This window comes from Delphinus delphis, chromosome 7, assembly GCF_949987515.2.
Source record: "Delphinus delphis chromosome 7, mDelDel1.2, whole genome shotgun sequence".
NCBI lineage: Eukaryota > Metazoa > Chordata > Mammalia > Artiodactyla > Delphinidae > Delphinus > Delphinus delphis.
Genome location: NC_082689.1, coordinates 93,567,163 through 93,589,094, shown reverse-complemented (window position 1 = coordinate 93,589,094; position 21,932 = coordinate 93,567,163). Strand labels below are relative to the sequence as shown.

At 39.3% G+C, this 21,932-nt stretch overlaps 1 protein-coding gene across 1 annotated transcript in view; it reads right to left on the bottom strand.

The window, feature by feature from the left end:
• Positions 1–13,773, bottom strand: part of ZRANB3 (zinc finger RANBP2-type containing 3) — a 261,258-nt gene extending 247,485 nt beyond the window's left edge. The window contains exon 1 of the mRNA XM_060016888.1: positions 13,544–13,773. The gene's annotated coding sequence lies outside the window, so the exon portion shown is untranslated. The remainder of the gene's footprint in view (positions 1–13,543) is intronic.
• Between the last annotated feature and the right edge of the window lie 8,159 nt (positions 13,774–21,932).

The window sequence follows — 21,932 nt, the reverse complement described above, 5'->3', positions numbered from 1 at the left end:
AAAGACCTACAATAACAAACCCAAAACAATTAAGAAAATGGTAATAGGAACATACATATCGATAATTACCTTAAATGTAAATGGATTAAATGCTCCAAGCAAAAGACATTGACTGGCTGAATGGATAGAAAAACAAAACCCGTATATATGCTGTCCACAAGAGACCACCTCAGACCTAGGGACACATACAGCCTGAAAGTGAGGGGGTGCAAAACGATATTCCATGCAAATGGAAACCAAAAGAAAGCTGGAGTAGCAATTCTCACATCAGACAAAATAGACTTTAAAACAAAGACTATTACAAGACACAAAAAAGGACACTACATAATGATATAGGGATCAATCCAAGAAGAAGATATAACAATTGTAAATATTTATGCATACAACATAGGATCACCTCAATACATAAGGCAAATACCAACAGCCACAGAAGGGGAAACTGACAGTAACACAATCATAGTAGGGGACTTTTAACATCCCACTTTCACCAATGGACAGATCATCCAAAATGAAAATAAATAAGGAAACACAAAATTTAAATGATACATTAAACAAGATGGACTTAATTGATATTTATCAGACATTCCATCCAAAAATAACAGAATACATATTCTTCTCAAGTGTTCATGAAACATTCTCCAGGATAGATCATATCTTGGGTCACAAATCAAGCTTTGGGTAAATTTAAGAAAATTGAAATCATATCAAGTATCTTTTCCAAGCACAACACTATAAGACTAGATATCAATTACAGGAAAAAATCTGTAAAAAATACAAACACATGGAGGCTAAACAATACACTACTTAATAACCAAGAGATCACTGAAGAAATCAAAGAGGAAATCAAAAAATACCTAGAAACAAATGATAATGAAAACAGGACGACCCAAAACCTATGGGATGCAGCAAAAGCAGTTCTAAGAGGGAAGTTAATAGCAATATAATCCTACCTTAAAAAACAAGGAACATCTCAACCAAACAACCTAACCTTACACCTAAAGCAATTAGAGAAAGAAGAACAAAAAAACCCCAAAGTTAGCAGAAGGAAAAAAATCATAAAGATCAGATTAGAAATAAATGAAAAGGAAATTAAGGAAACGATAGCAACGTTCAATAAAACTAAAAGCTGGTTCTTTGAGAAGATAAACAAAATGATAAACCATTAGCCAGACTCATCAAGAAAAAAGGGAGAAGACTCAAATCAATAGAATTAGAAATGAAAAAGAAGAAGTAACAACTGACACTGCAGAAATACAAAGGTTCATGAGAGATTACTATAAGCAACTATATGCCAATAAAATGGACAACCTGGAAAAAATGGACAAATTCTTAGAAATGCACAACCTTCCGAGACTGAACCAGGAAGAAATAGAAAATAGGAACAGACCAATCACAAGCACTGAAACTGAAACTGTGATTAAAAATCTTCCAACAAACAAAAGCCCAGGACCAGATGGCTTCACAGGTGAATTCTATCAAACACTTAGAGAAGAACTAACACCTATCCTTCTCAAACTCTTCCAAAAGATAGCAGAGGGAGGAATACTCCCAAACTCATTCTACGAGGCCACCATCACCCTGATACCAAAACGAGACAAAGACATCACAAAGAAAGAAAACTACAGGCCAATAACACTGATGAACACAGATGCAAAAATCTTCAACAAAATATTAGCAAACAGAATCCAAAAGCACGTTACAAGGATGATACACCATGATCAAGTGGGGTTTATCCCAGGAATGCACGGTTTCTTCAATATACGCAAATCAATCAATGTGATACACCATATTAACAAATTGAAGGAGAAAAACCATATGACCATCTCAACAGATGCAGAAAAAGCTTTCGACAAAATTCAACACCCATTTATGATAAAAACCCTCCAGAAAGTAGGCATAGAGGGAACTTTCCTCAACATAATAAAGGCCATATATGACAAACCCACAGGCAACATCATCCTCAATGGTGAAAAACTGAAACCACTTCCACTAAGATCAGGAACAAGACAAGGTTGCCCACTCTCACCACTATTATTCAACATCGTTTTGGAAGTTTTAGTCACAGCTATCGGAGAAGAAAAAGAAATAAAAGGAATTCAAATAGGAAAAGAAGAAGTAAAGCTGTCACTGTCTGCAGATGACATGATACTATACATAGAAAATCCTAAAGATGCTACCAGAAAACTACCAGAGCTAATCAATGAATTTGGTAAAGTAGCAGGATACAAAATTAATGCACAGAAATCTCTTGCATTCCTATACACTAATGATGAAAAATATGAAAGTGAAATTAAGAAAACACTCCCATTTACCACTGCAACAAAAAGAATAAAATATCTAGGAATAAACCTACCTAAGGAAACAAAAGACCTATATGCAGAAAATTATAAGACACTGATGAAAGAAATTAAAGATGATACAAATAGATGGAGAGATATACCATGTTCTTGGATTGGAAGAATCAACATTGTGAAAATGACTCTACTACCCAAAGCAATCTACAGATTCAATGCAATCCCTATCAAACTAGCACTGGCATTTTTCACAGAACTAGAACAAAAAATTTCATGTTTGTCTGGAAACACAAAAGACCCCGAATAGCCAAAGCAATCTTGAGAAAGAAAAACGGACCTGGAGGAATCAGGCTCCCTGACTTCAGACTATACTACAAAGCTATGGGAAGCAAAACAATATGGTACTGGCACAAAAACAGAAATATAGAGCAATGGAACCAGATAGAAAGCACAGAGATAAACGCCTGCATCTATGGTCATCTAATCTATGACAAAGTAGGCAAAGATATATGATGGAGAAAAGACAGTCTCTTCAATAAGTGGTGCTGGGAAAACTGGACAGGTACATGTAAAAGAATGAAATTAGAACACTCCCTAACACCATACACAAAAATAAGCTCAAAATGGATTAAAGACCTAAATGTAAGGCCAGAAACTATCAAACTCTTAGAGAAAAACATAGGCAGAACACTCTATGACATAAATCACAGCAAGATCCTTTTTGACCCACCTCCTAGAGAAATGGAAATAAAAATAAACAAATGGGACCTAATGAAACTTCAAAGCTTTTGCACAGCAAAGTAAAACATAAACAAGGCCAAAAGACAACCCTCAGAATGGGAGAAAATATTTGCATATGAAGCAACTGACAAAGGATTAATTTCCAAAATTTATAAGCAGCTCATGCAGCTCAATAACAAGAAACAAACAACCCAATCCAAAAATGGGCAGAAGACCTAAATAGACATTTCTCCAAAGAAGACATACAGACTGCCAACAAACACATGAAAGAATGCTCAACATCATTAATTATTAGAGAAATGCAAATCAAAACGACAATGAGATATCATCTCACATAAGTCAGAATGGCCATCATCAAAAAATCTAGAAACAATGAATGCTGGAGACGGTGTGCAGAAAAGGGAACACTCTTGCACTGCTGGTGGGAATGTGAATTGGTACAGCCACTATGGAGAACAGTATGGAGGTTCCTTAAAAAACTACAAATAGAACTACCATATGACCCAGCAATCCCACTACTGGGCATATACCCTGATAAAACCATAATTCAAAAAGACTCATGTACCAAAATGTTCATTGCAGCTCTATTTACAAAAGCCCGGAGATGGAAACAACTTAAGTGTCCATCATCAGATGAATGGATAAAGAAGATGTGGCACATAAATACAACGGAGTATTACTCAGCCATAAAAAGAAACGAAACTGAGCTATTTGTAATGAGGTGGATAGACCTAGAGTCTGTCATACAGAGTGAAGTAAGTCAGAATGAGAAAGACAAATACCGTATGCTAACACATATATATGGAATTTAAGGGAAAAAATATGTCATGAAAAACCTAGGGGTAAGACAGGAATAAAGACACAGACCTACTAGAGAATGGACTTGAGGATATGGGGAGGGGGAAGGGTAAGCTGTGACAAAGCGAGAGAGAGGCATGGACATATATACACTACCAAACGTAAGGTAGATAGCTAGTGGGAAGCAGCAGCATAGAACAGGGAGATCAGCTCCCTGCTTTGTGACCGCCTGGAGGGGTGGGATAGGGAGGGTGGGAGGGAGGAAGACGCAAGAGGGAAGAGATATGGGAACATATGTATAACTGATTCACTTTGTCATAAAGCAGAAACTAACACACCATTGTAAAGCAATTATACTCCAATAAAGATGTAAAAAAAAAAAAAAAATTGGATTAGAGACCTAAATGTAAGACCGGACACTATAAAACTCTTAGAGGAAAACATAGGAAGACCACTCTTTGACATAAATCACAGCAAGACCTTTTTTGACCCACCTCCTAGAGTAATGGAAATAAAAACAAAAGTAAACTAATGGGACCTAATGAAACTTAAAAACTTTTGCAAAGCAAAGGAAACTACAAACAAGACAAAAAGACAACCCTCAGAATGGGAGAAAATATTTGCAAACGAATCAACAGACAAAGGATTAATCTCCAAAATATATAAACAGCTCATGCAGCTCAATATTAAAAAAACAAACAACTCAATCCTAAAATGGGCAGAAGATCTAAATAGACATTTCTCCGAAGAAGACACAGAGATGGCCAAGAAGCACATGAAAACCTGCTCAACATCACTAATTATTAGAGAAATGCAAATCAAAACTACAGTGAGGTATCACCTCACACCAGGTGAATGGGCATCATCAGAAAATCTACCAACAACAAATGCTGGAGAGGGTTTGGCGAATTGGGAACCCTCTTGCACTGTTGGTGGGAATGTAAATGGATACAGCCACTATGGAGCACAATATGGAGGTTCTTTAAAAAACTATAAATAGAATTACCATATGACCCAGCAATCGCAGTACTGGGCATATACCCATAGAAAACCATAATTCAAAAAGACACATGCACCCCAATGTTCATTGCAGCACTGTTTACAATAGCCAGGTCATGGAAGCAACCTAAATGCCCATCGACAGACAAATGGATAAAGAAGATGTGGTACATATATACAATGGAATATTACTCAGCCATAGAAAGGAATGAAATTGGGTCATTTGTAGAGACGTGGATGGATCTAGAGACTGTCATACAGAGTGAAGTAAGTCTGAAAGAGAAAAACAAATATCGTATATTAAGGCATATATGTGGAACCTAGAAAAATGGTACAGATGAACCGGTTTGCAGGGAGAAACAGAGACACAGATGTAGAGAACAAACGTATGGACACCAAAGGGGCAAAGTGGCGGGGTGGGGGTGGTAGTGGTGGGATGAATTGGGAGATTGGGATTGACATATATACACTAATATGTATAAAATACATAACTAATAAGAACGTGCTGTATGTAAAATAAATAAAATTAAATTAAAAAAAAAGAATCTGCTGTATAGCACAGGGAACTCCACTTTGCTGTGCAGTAGAAACTAACACAACATTGTTAAACAACTATACCTCGATTAAAAAATAAATAAATAAAAGGGAAAAAATAAAGAAGAAAAAAAGCAAGGACCCTAGAGTCTTTCATTCTACAGGCAACTGTTTTTAGAATAATGATAAAATAACTCCCACTTATTGACTGATCTCTTTCTGTGAGGCAGTACACTGGGAAATTTTAGGAAATCTCCTGTAATTCCCAAAACAACTGAGAAAGATAAGTATCATTATCCTCACATTAAGGACAAGAAAATTGAGGTTCAAAGATATTAAATAAGTTATCACCAGTTAGTAATGTAAAAGTCTGAATTTTTGCTATTATGCAACACTGCCTCTTAAAATCACTCATTCAACAACTAATTATTGAGTATCTATTACGTACTAGGCATATAATAGGTATCACAGAGAGTACCAGGTAAACAAAGATGAATTTGTGTCATTGTAGCCTACCTTCCAGCTGAATCTAAGATGAAAATAAGAGTTATAAACAAATAATTGCAACACAAGGCAATAAGCACACATGAAAGAAGTATGCATAAGAATACCACACATAAGTGGGAGTGTTGAATCCTCTAAGGTAGCAAGCAATCAAAGAAGGCTTCAGTTAGGAGAAAAAATGCTTGGAACATAGTACACCTTATTTAAATATCTGATGTAACTCTTAAATTGAAACTTGAAGGAAGAATGGAATTTGCCGGTGGAGAATAAAGATAAGGATATTCTAGGGAGAAAGAAGCCATACTTCCAATACCACAGTTTCAGAAAATACTAAGCAGTTTAGTATAGCTAAAAAATAAGATGCTTTGTGATAAATGGTAAAGAAGTAAAAACAGGTCAGGTCAGGGAGGTTCTCATATGCCATGCTAAAAAGAGTTTGGACTTTAGTCTGTAAGAAATTGGGAGCCTTTTCCAGAGTTTAACCAAGTTGCTACTTTACAAAGATTACCTTGTCAAATTTGGAAGAATGGACAACCTTTTCGAAGGCTGCCACAAATAGTCCACGTAGTACAATTTATAATCTCTTTAGCTTCAGACTCCTACATCTAATTACCTACCTGACATTTTGAAAATCTCAAAGTGTTGGGCTGCACCTGGCAGGCCTACAAGGTCTGCACTTGCCCAGCTTTAAGACCGAAGAAAGAGCCTGGAGTCAGCAACAGAGGCATCAGTGGTTTAATGGATGGGGGAGTTTACATGTCTGAAGCAGGGTCCTGGAGCAATAGTCTACAGTGCAAGGTGGGCAGGACAAGGTGGCAGTAATCGCTCCCAGGGGTTAGGGGAGATTACCAGTTATAGGGGAATTGATGCAGGTGGGGGCATTAGCTACCAAGGAAACCAGTCCCACTACTGGCGCGCCCCTCACTGCCCCTTTGATAAGAACAATCACTAGCTGGGGCCTGGGGGAAATACTCACAGGAAGGTCAGTCAGGTGAGTTGAGTGTAGGTGAAGCATGCAGGGATGGAGCAGGGGACGTACAGAGAGCAAGAGAACAACCATCTTAAGTGGCCTGACCATACATAGACACTTCTAGCCTAAATGTCCAAAACCAAAGTCTTGATTTCTCTACCAAATTGTGTGCTCCGTGACCAAATCTCTCAGTAACAGTGCAACCCTGCAAGTTACTCAAACCAGCAACCTGAGTTCATTCTTGATTTCTGCTTCTTAACCACCAAATTACATCCACTTATTATTAATTATTCCCCCAATATATCTCAAATCTATTCAGTTCTTTCCAGTTCCATTGCCATCACCAACCCCAAGCCATCAGTGCTCAACTGGAATACTGCAGTAGTTCCCAACTGGACTCTCCTACATTTTCCTTAATATCAATTCGTTTCCTTTAAGCACTTAACTGCGATTGGCAATTATTTTCATCTGTTTACTCCCTCCTATTAGAATGCCTTCATAATGTCAAGGACCACAAATGTCCTGTTTAACACTGTTTTACTTCAGTACTCTAGCATCAGCCAGGTCAACAGAAACAATATTAACAAAACCCTTTTTATTCTGGTTGAAAGTGATGTGTTTTAAAAGTAATTTGTCTTAATTAATGTTCCATTATAGAACCAAAGAATTATACTTTACAAACTTGAAATTTCTGTACATAGGAATGAGATTTATCGGAGATTAATATATTGAAAAAGTTACTTATTCTACTAAAAATAAAACAAACAAACAAAACCCAACATACACTTACTAAGTACCAGGCACTATTTCAGGTGTTTTACATATATTAAGTCATTTAAGCCTCATAATGGCCTATGACTTCTTTTATCTCAATTTTACAGATAAGGAAACAAAGACACCTGATAAAGTAATCTGCCTATGGTTACTCAAGTAGTACAAGGCAGAAAGCACAATTAAGCCTAGGCAGCCTGGATCCCATCCTCTTGACCATTATCTAATACCTCTCATAGTAGATGGTTAATATTTCTTGACCAAATAAACAACTGAGATAGAGAGGAAAGGAGAAGAGAAGAGGAATAGATTTAGGGGATATGATGAATTTGAAGTACTCTGAAAAGGCTATGAGGTACAGTGGAATAAGCAGTTATAAATAGAGATAAGAATCCAGAAGTCAGCAGGTCCTACAGAAAGCCACCTACAAAATGTTAGTCTCTGTATAAAAAGTGATTATATAATTTTTTTGTTTTTTTTTTTGCAGTATGCGGGCCTCTCATTGTTGTGGCCTCTCCCATTGCGCAGCACAGGCTCCAGACGCGCAGGCTCAGCGGCCATGGCTCACAGGCCCAGCCTCTCTGCAGCATGTGGGATCCTCCTGGACCAGGGCACAAACCCGTGTCCCCTGCATCGGCAGGCGGACTCTCAACCACTGCGCCACCAGGGAAGCCCTAAAACATGATTATATAATTTAAAAAATTAGATGTGCTCTTAAACTGTCACCATTTACCTTCAACTCTGTAATAAAAACATGTTTTAACAAAGCACAGAATGCCTCATTGAACACTGACCGTACTAAGAAAAATTCTGTATTGCCTTTAAGTAGTATTTCATATCTATATAAAGTTAAATTTGTATTTTGTTAAAATATAAAAGTGCAGATATTGGGACTTCCCTGGTGGTGCAGTGGTTAAGACTCCGCGCTTCCACTGCAGGGGGCGCGGGTTTAATCCCTGGTTGGGGAACTAAATCTGGCAAACTACGCGAAGCAGCCAAAAAATTTAAAAAATAAAAGTGCAGATGTTTATTTTGTTTTGTTTCTTTCAGATGTTTCTTTTGTTTTCTTTTGTTTCTTTCAGATGTTTGTTTTTAATTTGACAAAATGACACCAAAATACAAGAAAATGTGACAAGGGACAAGACAATGTCTAAAAAAGTGGAAGCACACCACACATGCCAGATATCAAAACATACTATCAAGTTATAGAAATTAAGAAAATGGGTATGGTACAAGTCACAGAAAAGACAGAACAATGAAAGAGTAGAGAATCCAAACAAAACCAAGTGTATATATATTGTGAAACCAAATGTAACAACAAATAAAAATTATATATACATATTATGTTTTATTATCTACTTCTAATCATCATAAAGCTTTTTCTAAGCATCACAAATAATCTAGAAACCCTAAGGGAAAAGACATAAATTTCTACACTAAAATAATTTACACTATGTCATAGAAAAACAGCATTAAAAAGTTAAAAAGACAAATTTCAAAATGAGAATAAAGGCAAAATACATGACAAGGAGTTAAAAACCTAGGAAGTAATTTCTTTAAAATTACTAAGGGACTATGATAGATAACAACAGTCTATTCAAAAGAGTAGACAACAGGGCTTCCCTGCTGGCGCAGTGGTTGGGAATCTGCCTGCCAATGCAGGGGACGCAGGTTCGAGCCCTGGTCTGGGAAGATCCCACATGCCGCGAAGCAACTAAGCCCGTGAGCCACAACTACTGAGCCTGCAAGTCTGGAGCCTGTGCTCCGCAACAGGAGAGGCCACGACAGTGAGAGGCCTGCCCACCGCGATGAAGAGTGGCCCCCGTTCGCTGCAACTGGAGAAAACCCTCGCACAGAAACGAAGACCCAACCCAGCCAAAAATAAATACATAAATAAATTTATTAAAAAAAAAGAGTAGACAACAATGGACAATATACACATAAAGATGCTCAACATAAACAGAATTCAACTAGACAGAATTAAATAAATGAGGGATCACTTTTCACAATCATACTGGATAGAATAAAAGATGGGAAACAGGTGCTCTCACACACTGTTAGGAAAGAAAATAGGCATAACCTTTCTGTAGAGCAATTTAGGAATTACAGAGTATTGTATTAATAAATAACACTAAATAATACTATTTCTAAAAAGTTAGATTTAAGGGATAATCAGGCAAACATACAAAAATGGTGTTCATGACAGCATTGCTTTTAAAAGTTAATAATTGATCCAGCAATCCTACTTCTGGGTATACATACGTGTATATACATACCCAGAAGTATACATATACATGTACGTGTACATGTATATACATGTATATATCGGGACTTCCCTGGTGGCACAGTGGTTAAGAATCCGCCTGCCAATGCAGGAGACATAGGTTCGATTCCTGGTCTGGGAAGATCCCACATGCCACGGAGCAACTAAGCCTGTGTGCCACAGCTACTGAGTCTGCGCTCAAGAGCCTGTGAGCCACAACTACTGAGCCCTCGTGCCACAACTACTGAAGCCCGCGTGCCTAGAGCCCGTGCTCCGCAACAAGAGAAGCCACCACAATAAGAAGCCTGCACACCACAACGAAGAGTAGCCCCTTCTCGCCGCAACTAGAGAAAGCCCATGCACAGCAAAGGAGACCCAACGCAGCCAAAAATAAGTGAATAATACATGTGTATATATATATATATACACACCCAGAAGTATACATACGTATATACATATATCCGAAAGAACACCTATATCCAAAAGAACTAAAAACATATCTTGAAGAGATATACGCACCCATTCACTGCAGCATTATTCACAATAGCCAAGAAGTGGAAGCAACCTAAATGTTCACTGGCAGATGAATGGATAAATAAAACATGGTGTATACAAACAATGGAATATTAATTCAGCCTTAAAAAAAAAAAGGAAGTCCTGTCATATGCCACAACATGAATGAACAATGAGGGCATGACGCTAAGTGAAATAACCCAGTCACAGAAGGACAAATACTACATGATTCCATTTATATGCGGCATCTAAAGTCAAACTCTTAGAAAACAGAAAGTAGAATGGTGGTTGCCAGGGCTGCAGGAGGCAGGAAAAGAAAAGTTGTTGATCAACGAGTACAGAGTCTCAGTTTTGCAAGATGAAAAGGTTCCAGAGATCTGTTGCATGACAAGGTGCATATACTTAACACTACTGTTCTGTACGCTTACAATTGGTTAAGATGGTAAAGTTTATATATTTTTTAGCACAATCAAAAAAGAAGTTAATCAAAAATAATGTAAATATCCATCAGCTAGGAACTGGTTATGTTAGAAACATACAATGTAATACCAGAGAGCCATCAAAACTGATATTGAGGACTTCCCTGGTGGCACAGTGGTTAAGAATCCGCCTGCCAATGCAGGCCCGTGCGCCACAACTACTGAGCCTGCGCTCTAGAGCCCGCGTGCCACAACTATTAAAGCCTGCACGCCTAGAGCCCGTGCTCTGCAACAAAAGAAGCCACCGCAATGAGAAGCCCGAGCACTGCAACGAAGAGTAGCCCCCATTCACCACAACTAGAGAAAGCCTGCACGCAGCAACGAAGACCCAACGCAGCTAAAAATAAATAAATAAAATAAATAAATTTATTTTTTAAAAAGCTACTGATTTTCAGTCATATCCACAGCCTATTTTTGAATCAAAAACAGTTTACAAAAAGAGCAAAGTAGGGGACTTCCCTGGTGGTCCAGCGGTTAAGACTCCACACTCACAATGCAGGGGACCCAGGTTCAATCGCTGGTCAGGGAACTAGATCCTGCAGGATGCAATGAAGATCCCTCACAAGGCAACGAAGATCCTGAATGCTGCAACTAAGACCCAGCGCAGCCAAAATAAATAAATATTTTTTTTAAAAAAGAGCAAAGTAGTATTATACTACTCATACACACGTCTGTACCTATTAGGGATCTGTAAGGATATTCAGCAAGATTTAATAGTCGTATCTTTAACAGGAATACAGATTACTTTCTTTTTTATATTTTCCTGTATTTTTAAATACAATGAGTATGTATTAGGTGATGCCAAAGGATAGCTCAAAAGAGGAAGTGACTGCCACCACTGGTTCCAGAATCCTAGGATGGAATTTCACATTTCTCACTATATGCCTGGCACATATTGGGGGATCAATAAATATTTGAGAGACAGAAATCAGCAGTGGTTAAGAGCTCAGGAATGAGACAGATCTGGATATGAATCTCAGTTCCAAAATTTTCTAATCAAGGCCTTAAAGTCTTATTCAGGGTGGGGAGGGATAAACTGGGAGATCAGGATTGATATACATACCACTATATATAAAATAGATAACTAATAAGGACGTACTGTATAGCACAGGGAACTCTATTAAATACTCTGTAATGACGTATATGGGGAAAGAACCTAAAAAATAGTGGATATATGTATATGTATGACTGATGCACTGTGCTATACGGTAGTAACAAACACAACATTTTAAATCAACTGTACCACAATAAAAATTTTTTTAAGTCTTATTGAACTTCACTGAACTCCAACTTCTTCAAGTATAAAACATCACAGAACAATACTTGCCCATTGCTGAAGGGAACATGTACTGAAAGCACTTAACACCATTCCTGGCTCAGAGGAAACACTCAATAAAATGATGGCCATTACTATTTATTGACTTGATTTACACTAGAAGCCCTCACGACAAAAAAAAATAAGCATTTATATAAGACTCTTCTGTTTAATTGTATGAAATTCCCAGCTGCATTAAAAAGCAAGAGTCAACACTTTCTTTGGTGGAACCAGAACACTGTGGCTGAAATGTATGATTACATTCCTATATCTAGAAGGATTACAACATAAAATTTACCATCTAGATGATGCATAAACACAACTCATGAGTATAGGACACAGACTTATTAGTGCTTCAATTTAAAAAAAATAAAGAAAATATGCTTATTTCAGTCCACAAGTAGAATGGAAAAAGTAACTACAAAACATGACTAATGAAGATTTGACTTAGTTTAGAGAGAGATTAGAAGAACAAGTAACACTACGATTCATTTTGTTTGGCCTGTTTTCCTCACTACTTTTGGACGAGGAGCCTGTCTTTTTGGCACTGCTCTCCCCGCAAAGTCTGGCATAGTGCCTAATACAGTATAAGTGCTCAATAAATATTTACAAGATGATTTCTAAGAGAAAGTCTTAGTGAAACCGCAGGGAAAATTGAGTTAGAATTTATCTGAGAAAGTCTCAGTCAAAATGATTGGCAAGAGTTTAAAATGAGAGCCATCAGGTTTGGGGAGGGAAGGCCTTTCCTGATAACACCTGCATCTCTTTTGTTCAATGAGTTTCCCAAGTAACCTCAAACGGAACGTCCAACAGTAAAAACACACTCAACTTTGTCCCCCGACGGCGGGGGTGGGGGGGGCATAAACCAGGGCCTAACGTGCTAAGCTTGTTAGGCTTTTGGCTCCAACGTCTTTCTAATGACCTGTCGACACTTGTTTAATGTATGCTTTACATTAAAAACAAACAAACCAAAAAAAGAATGGGACGATTCTTATCAATCGTGAGCCCTTCTGTAGCGTTTCTCCTTCGAACCAGACTTTAGAAGTTGGTTTGTAAGAGTGGGAGGAGTTAGCTCAGAACTTCTGAACCGGTTCTTTTTAGTCAAACTGAAGACGTGAAGATTTTAGAGGCACCCTCCACAAATATATGGGTGCAGTCTAATCCTGAGCAACTCAAAAGACAAAAAAAGTGAGACTCGGGGAGTGAAGAGTGCGGTGGAGCATGGCATTCTGGACTTGGGAACTACCCTCCCCCCATCCCATTTCACCCACTCTTAATTAAAATGCAATTAAATTCCATTCAGCTATCTCTCACGTAAGAAACTACCAACTTGCCCGCCACGCCGCTCCCAGACGGCCACACCTGGTGTATTCGCTGCAGAATCTCCAACTCCCGCCACAGGTTTGGCCTGTGTCCGCCGCAAAGCGGAAGTCACTTCAAAGACACAAACTGAAAGTAAGAGAGTCTAAATACCAGGAATCTAAAACTCCTACGGCGTTCTTAGAAAACTCTTCCTCGACTACCTTTCGCTTGTAACCCTTCTCTCTTCTGCTAGGTTGGTGAAAAGGCTTCACCACAGCCCTGCGACTACTTCCCCGCCCCAAACTCCAAATCATTCAAAAGTTTGTCCTTTCTCATTGGCCAATGAGGCGGCGTGGGTACCGCCCAAGAACTACAATTCCCGTCAGGCCTCGCGGGAAGCAAACGGATGAGCTGAAATGGGCGGAGGCAAAGCACGCTGGGAACTGTAGTCGGCTGCAAGCCGAAGAGGGCAATCACCCCGCCTTTCCTCGCTGAGGCTGGAGAACCAGGTGTTCGGCTTAGAGCCTGTTACTGCTGAGGGGAGGAGCCAAGTCCTTAAGCAGCAGTCCCCACTTCCCACCACATGGAGGACGAAAATTTTCCTTTACTCCTATAAAGCAATATAAATACTCCTTGAAAAAATATGTTTGTCTTTCCAATACCTCCAGGTCAGTAAAAACTTCCAGAACTCCCCCACCTCGGGCTCCGACTCGTGGGAAAAGGTGGCTCTTTTACAAGTGGGCAAAATGGCTGTCCTCTTAGGTTTATCATTGGTTGTCCTTTGCGTCCTTCAAGGGCGGATACTTACAGCCGATTGGCTCTTTTTCCCTTGTGGGTGGAGAAAGACTTGTCCTGGCTCTCCCGCGGCCCGGGAGGAGATGAAGGGGTGGAGAGAAGGCAGTTTGTTCAGGCGTGATTGGATGATCTTCATGTCACTCCGAGGATGTACAACCTATGATTTGTCTACTGTCCCTCAAAGAGAACGAAGAGGCGGGGCTAGTGCGTGGTGGGAAGGGGCGGGATTTTGCCAGCCGTGGCTGCCGCTGGAGCCGGTGTCCGGGCTGGTGATGGGGTTAATTCCCTTTCGTAAGACTCTTACTTGCACCCACCCAGCCCCGCCGTCGCCCCGCCGCGCCGCGCTCCAACCGCCTCCTCCTTCTCCTCCTCCTCAGTAACGCGGGTAAGAGATGCCCTCCCTTCCCCCCCCTCCAGCTCCCCGGGAATAACGCGCTTCGCTCCCCTCCCCCGCCCGCCAACCGGTAGCGCTAACGGAGAAGGAGGCAGTCAGGGGAGAAGATGTGGTGTGTGCGAAGGTGGCCTTCCCCGCCGAGCGGTCGGCGCTCCAGTCAGGGCCCCGCCGAGGTGCTGCGGCTGCCAGCCTCGCCGGGAGGTCGGGTTCCGAGGGAGCCCCGGCTCGCCTGGCCCGCCGCTGCGGCTGCGACTGCATCTGCATCCAGTACCTTGTGCCCACCGCCCCCACCCGGGGGCCATGTGAAAAGCAAACCCCTCGAGGCCTAGCGGGGGAGGCAGGGGAAAGGTTCCCAAGTCCCTGCCATGGCTGCTGCTGCTTGCTTTTGCAGCCCTAGGGACTCGGGAACCAGCCACAGCAGGCCTGCCCGGAGCGGGTGCCGTGCGTGGCTCTGCTCTCCCGGGTGGCTGGCGCCGGTGCCTCAGGCTCCCCGGCCCACCCCACGGCCGTCACCCCCGGCCTTGCACCCCGAGAATTTTTAGAAAGGAAGTAAGGCATTCCGACCGTTTGGTGAAATGTTAGGTGGTGCATTTTGCGTGTGGTACCAGAAAAAGCACAATGGGAATATTACAAAGAAAGTTGAATGACTGTCAGTGCCACGGACTTCGGGGATCAGATTTACACACATTATGGGTGAGCCTTAGGCCCTGCCCCCCAGATTCTTGTGTGATTGAAGTTTTTCCTCGCTCTCTTTTTTTGTTGCTAGGTGCAGAGGAGGGTGCCTCTGCTCTTATGCAGAAACAAACTGTTGAGGCTATCAGGTCCCGCGTATAATTGGGGTAGCAAGTCAACTAAGTAAAAGACAAAGAGAGCTTAGTAAATAGCAGATGATTTTTCTAATATGATTTTCGTGAAAAAAAAAACTGTGTGTGTATATATATATGTGTATATTTGTATATATGTATATGCATGTATGTATATATCTCTGAGGTTATGGTTTGCCTGATTGTAATTCTGAAGAAACCCTCTCCTTTTAGCCTAAATGTCTATGATTACAAGAACTTTGGAATAATGAAAAGATGGTTAAAGTCAAACTGGCAGCCCACCTACTTGTAATATTTGAAACAGTAAAATCTGTGTGATATTTAACATAGTAGGATACCAGTGTGACTAGGTTAATTGGACACACCTCAGCTTAACAGAATTTGACATATTTGGCCATATTTGAGAGGGAATGCTAACAAAATTTGACATATTTGGCCATATTTGAAAGGGAATGCTTCTTTCTCACGCGTTGATTGAGTGCTCATCTTCTCAGCCCTTGCTTCTTTGTGGGGGGTGAATATGTTCTTAAATAATGGATTCTATAATTTGTTGTAGACATGTCTGTAATCAGAGGTAAAACCCCGGGCCCAGTCCTGAGGCTTACTTGTTACCAGAATAAACTTGGGTTCTGAAGAAATAGCTGAGTTTTGACTAAGCATTGGACCATTTCTTCAGGGTCTGAGAAGACTAAAATGGTTTAATGATCTTCCATATTCCATAACTAATATACCTAGATAGAGAATTGACATAGATCAACAGATTCAGGACCTGAAAGAAATTTGGATGGTGTGTTAGAATTAAAAAATGAAACCCTGAGTATAACCCTGAAGGGTGAGTCCCCTCAGCTCCCCCCAAAAAGTACCCATAGCATACATTACTCAGCATAGCATTTTCTAAAACTTGTTTGGGTAATTGATAAATTACTATAATGCTTTCAGATCTCACGTGCCTTATGTACAGAAAAGGTGATGAAAATGTAGGAGGCATCTGTATTCTCTTAATAGCTGCAGGACCCCTCTATGAGCCTCAGTTCAGTTTCCTCATCTATAAAATGGGGGTGGTTATGCTTAACTCACGGAGTTGTGAGGATTAGAGATGAAGTATGTAAAGCCTCTCACATTGTGCCTAACACATAGTATGTATCAATATGTTAAATATTAACTATTGTTATTTTCACACATTAAGAGAATGAGTTTGTTTCTCAAATGCACACAGTATTGTTGGAGCCTCAGAACATGTTCTGTTAGTGAGGAGTACTGTGGGGATTTTCGTTTATGCTGTGACTTTAAGTGCAGTTTGTAATTAGCCATTTTCAAAGGGAAAGGTTTGTGGGAAATTGATCATCAGGTACAAAAGAGTTATTTATTTTACAGGAGATTTTTTTAAAATAATTTTTTGGAAACATCTAGTCTTTGTTGTTTTATTTATTTTTATTATTATTTTTTGGCTGCGTTGGGTTTTTTTGCTGTGCACAGGCTTCCTCTAGTTGCATCGAGCCAGGGCTACTCTTCATTGCTGTGCGTGGGCTTCTCATTGTGTTGGCTTCTCTTGTTGCGTAGCACGGACTCTAGGCGCACAGGCTTCAGTAGTTGTGGCTCGTGGGCTCTAGAGTGCAGGCTCAGTAGTTGTGGCTTGCAGGCTCAGTAGTTGTGGCTCGTGGGCTCTAGGGTGCAGGCTCAGTAGTTGTGGCACACGGGCTTAGTTGCTCTGTGGCATGTGGGATCTTCCCGGACCAGGGCTCAAACCTGTGTCCCCTGCATTGGCAGGCAGATTCTTAACCACTGCGCCACCAGTGAAGTCCCTATAGGAGATTTTTCTATTTTGCAGTAAAATGCAGGTGTTTGTTGACTATTTCAAATGGATTATCTGGAATAAAAGTGTGTGGTAAATTATTTTAGTGATAAATCATTATAATATCTTTAAATTTTATTTAGTTCATGTTTCAAGATCAAGTTTATATAGTTGCTTTCCACATTCATTGTGCTACCAGGGGCAAGCAACCGTTGAACTCTTTATGGTGTGAAGATTAAGCAAGTTGTTTGAATTCGTTATGGCCATAGACTTACTACTGTTTTGTTGCTGTTTTTAGTTCTCATTATTTACCAGTTCTTAAGTGTTTCTTTTCTGTGGTACAACATGCCAGACACACTGTTCCTTTCTCCTCCCAGGCACTTTTGAAAACATACTGGGTCTTCACACATAATAGTGTCCTTGGAGTTTGTACAGTGAGACAAATTTAAAGTTAGCCTGAAAACAGTTTTATTATGAAGATTTCTGACAGTAATTCCAGGCCAGTGTTCAAGGCAGCTACACCTTATGCTGAATAGCGAGCTGAAATATATAAATGTTATGGTGGACCTCCGAAGTTACTGAACCCAGTACAGTTGGATGCTCCTTCGAGGGACATTAAATGGCAGCAGCGTAGAAAATTTTGTAAATTGAAATACACTTTTTCAAATATTATGCAGAAGACAAGAATTGCCAAGTAATGAAAGAGATGTTCTTGTACTGGCACTATAGAACACATAATTATACCCATTTGAGTTAATGTTAAGTTTTGTGGGTTAAAATAAATATATTTATTTTTATTTATTTTATTTTTGGCTGCATCGGGTCTCCGTTGCTGCGCACGGGCTTTCTCTAGTTGAAGTGAGCGGGGGCTACTCTTCGTTGTGGTGCGCAGGCTTCTCACTGCAGTGGCTTCTCTTGTTGCAGAGTACGGGCTCTAGGCACGTGGGCTTCAGTAGTTGTGGCTTGCAGGCTTTAGAGCGCAGGCTCAGTAGTTGTGGCACATGGGTTTAGTTGCTCCGCAGCATGTGGGATCTTCCCAGACCAGGGATCGAACCCGTGTCCCGTGCATTGGCAGGTGGGTTCTTAACCACTGTGCCACCAGGGAAGTCCCTAATGTTAAGTTTTAATTCCTTAGAAATAAAGAAGCACTGAGAGTTGATAACAGTTTTATTTTTTCCATTCTTGAAAATGTTACAATAATAAATCCTTAAGACTGATAGGTTTATATTATATTGTTGCTATTTGCATTAGAAAATCTCACTATTAACACTTTCATGATCTATTGTAAATATGTTGGGCAGCCTGTATGTCAAAAAGGTGTGGTTCCAAATGGTAGTGAACTTTTCAGATAGCACTTGCTGCTCCAAACCACAGAATCAGTACACTATCTTTTCAGTCATATCTACATACAGTGATGATAACTTACTACTTATAACTTAAGATGAATAAACTAAGATGTTATTATAAAGAGAAGGGAGCGTGTCAGTTTGTTCTCGGTATAATAGTAGTCTTTTTCTGAAGGAGTAAAATAATTTTCCCACCTGATCCCTGTGAATTCTGATAATGCTTACTAGTAATACAGACATGGGCAAAGAGTCAAATCATATAATCAAACAATTTTATTAAGTTAACTTTGCTTTCCAAATAAGGATATATTACATAGTAACAGATTTGCTTATACCTGATAAGTATGTGTATTTTTCTAGGATTTAATTCAGTAGTTATTGGCGGGTGGTTGAAATAAGAGATGAGTTATTTAATCCTGGCTCAAAACTAGTTCTCTACCTTATTTTCCTGCAATTTGTTTTTTTATTCCCAGATTTTATCCTTTATTATTTTGCCTCTTCTTACCTTTTTAGTTTCCACACATACCTATTAACTTGAAATTTTTTCCTATGAGTTTTGAAAGCCTACACTTCATGATTTTTGTTATTCTCTTCGCCATCTGAGTTGTAGATTTGCGACTTTTTTCTTAATTTCTACCTGTAAGCTCACTTCTCCAAGCAAATTGTGACGTTTTTGAGCCTTCTTATTTCATAAATACTAGACCACATAACATGTTTAAATGATTGTTCTTGTAGCCTGCTTGACTAAAGTTTTCATCTACAACTCCCTAAAGCTACTTTCTCTCCAAAAGAAATTAAGTATGGAACATAAACTACATTCATTTTTAACTCTTGACCTTTGTTCTTAAAAGTCAATAATTTGATATTGTCTTGTCTTAAGAGTTTAAAGTACTATAATTTGACTTCTCCCAACTTTAGCTTGATCAGTGACAGATATAATTTACTTTTGTGGTCTGCTTGTGCAATTAACTTCACTAATCTGCCTTCTACATGAAAGAAGTTCCATACTGGTATAAAATATCACCTTACAGTCTGAGTTAGAAGTTTAACTAACTGCAGATTTCACTTTGTTGTCTTGGCCCTCACTGGGGAGGGCAGCTATGGGATTTAAAGGGTTTTTTTTCTTTAAGTTTTCATGTTGTGGGGGGAAAAAATCTGTACCTATATGCAAAGCAATGGCTTAAATGAGCATAAGGCCTTCATGTTAAAAGTCCTCTTGGGGAAGCAGCTTATTACAGAAGTTCTGTGTTTAAAAATAAGTGTCTTTTTACTGGAAACAACCCAAATACCCCTCAGTGACTGAATGGTTAAACAACATATGCTATATCCATTCCATGGAATACTATGCAGCAATAAAAAGGAACAAACCCTAGTATATAGCAACTTGATGGATCTTGAAGGAATTATGCCAAGTGAAAAAAACAATCTTGAAGTGGGATAACCACATGGTTCCATTTATATAACATTCTCAAAATGAAAAAATTAGAATGCAGATCCGTGGTTGCCAAGCATTGGGGATGGGGTGGGAGGATAAGGGTGGTTGTGACTCTAAAGGGTTAACATGAGGGATCTTTGCGGTGATTGAACAGCTCTGTATCTTGATTGTGGTGGTGGTTACATAAATCTATATACATGTGATAAAATTACATAGAAACACACACGAAGGAGTGCATGTAAAATTGGTAAAATCTGAATAAAATTGTGGATTATATCAGTGTCAATACCTGGTTTTGATATTGAACTACACTTACACAGTCATCCCATGTTATCCACTGGGAATTGGTTCCAGGACTCCCCTTGGATACCAAAATTCACAAGTGCTCAAGTCCCTTGTATAAAATGGCATAGTATTTGCATATAACCTATGTTCATTTTCCCATATACTTTAAACCATATCTAGATTACTTATAATACCAAATGCTATTAAGTCGTTGTATTGATAACTACAATGCAAATGCTGCATAAATAGTTGCCAGTGCACGGCCAGTTCAAGTTTTGCTTTTTGGAACTTTCTGAAATTTTTTTCCTGAGTATTTTCAGTCTGTTGGTTGGATCCACAGATATGAAACCTATGGATATGGAAGGCCAACTGTATAATGTTATCATTGGGGGAAACTGGATGAAGAGTACATGAGAGCTTGCTGTACTGTTTTTTACACTTCATGTGAATCTATAATTATTTTAAAATTATTAAGTCAATTACAGAAAAAAAATACCCTTTACTTATATGTATGTTCCTGTATAGTATTGGGAAAAGAGCATCTGTTTTTTGTTTTGTTTTGTTTAATTAATTAATTTATTTTTGGCTGCGTTTTGTCTTCCTTGCTGCATGTGGGCTTTTTCTAGTTGTGGCACGGGGACAACTATCCGTTGTGGTGTGCAGGCTTCTCATTGCGGTAGCTTCTGTTGTTGCAGAGCACGGGCTCTAGGCACGTGGGCTTCAGTAGTTGTGGCACACGGGCTTAGTTGCTCTGCAGCATGTGGGATCTTCCTGGACGAGGGCTCAAACCTATGTCCGCTGCATTGGCAGGTAGATTCTCAACCACTGCGCCACCAGGAAGTCCCAAAGCCTCTGTTTTTAAACAAATATCCTCTGCAAAATACCAGTCATACATTTCTTATTGTTCATGTACATCTGCATGCAACAGAAATATTTCTACGTCAAGCATACCCAACACGCAGTTTCCATTTTCATTTTATATGCCTTGTTTCCCCTAAATGCCAGTTCATTCTTATTTTATTAGGGCTTGCTGCCTTTCACTTTACAAGCTCACTTCATATGAACTAGAAAGAATCTGATATCAGTCATCTATATTGTTCATTTTCCTGTTGCTAGAAAAGGATTTTGTCAAGGGAGGCTGTACATTCATTATTCAACTAAATAATTGCATTTTAAGCAATTGATCATCTGTAAAACAAAATAAAAAATTTTGTTCTCTTGTAAAGACAGCAAATGAGGTATAATTTGGGGGAAGAAAATGATATTAGTGCTTGTTAAGTTATACTATGGTTATAATGCGACCATGAACCTTTTCATACAAAAGTATTAAATGTTTTAAAGCAATGTGGGAAGATTGTGAGGAGGTCAGAAGTACAAGTTGTAGGCCACCAATTTGGGGAAGGTACACTTTCTGTGATATGGTTGATCTTGATCCATTTTGAATGAATTTTTGTGTATGGTGTGAGGTAGGAGTACAAATTCATTCTTTTACATGCAGGTATCCTTTTTTTTTTCTTAATCTCAGCACCATTTGTTATTCTTTCTCCATTGAATTGTTTTAGCACCTTTGTTGACCAT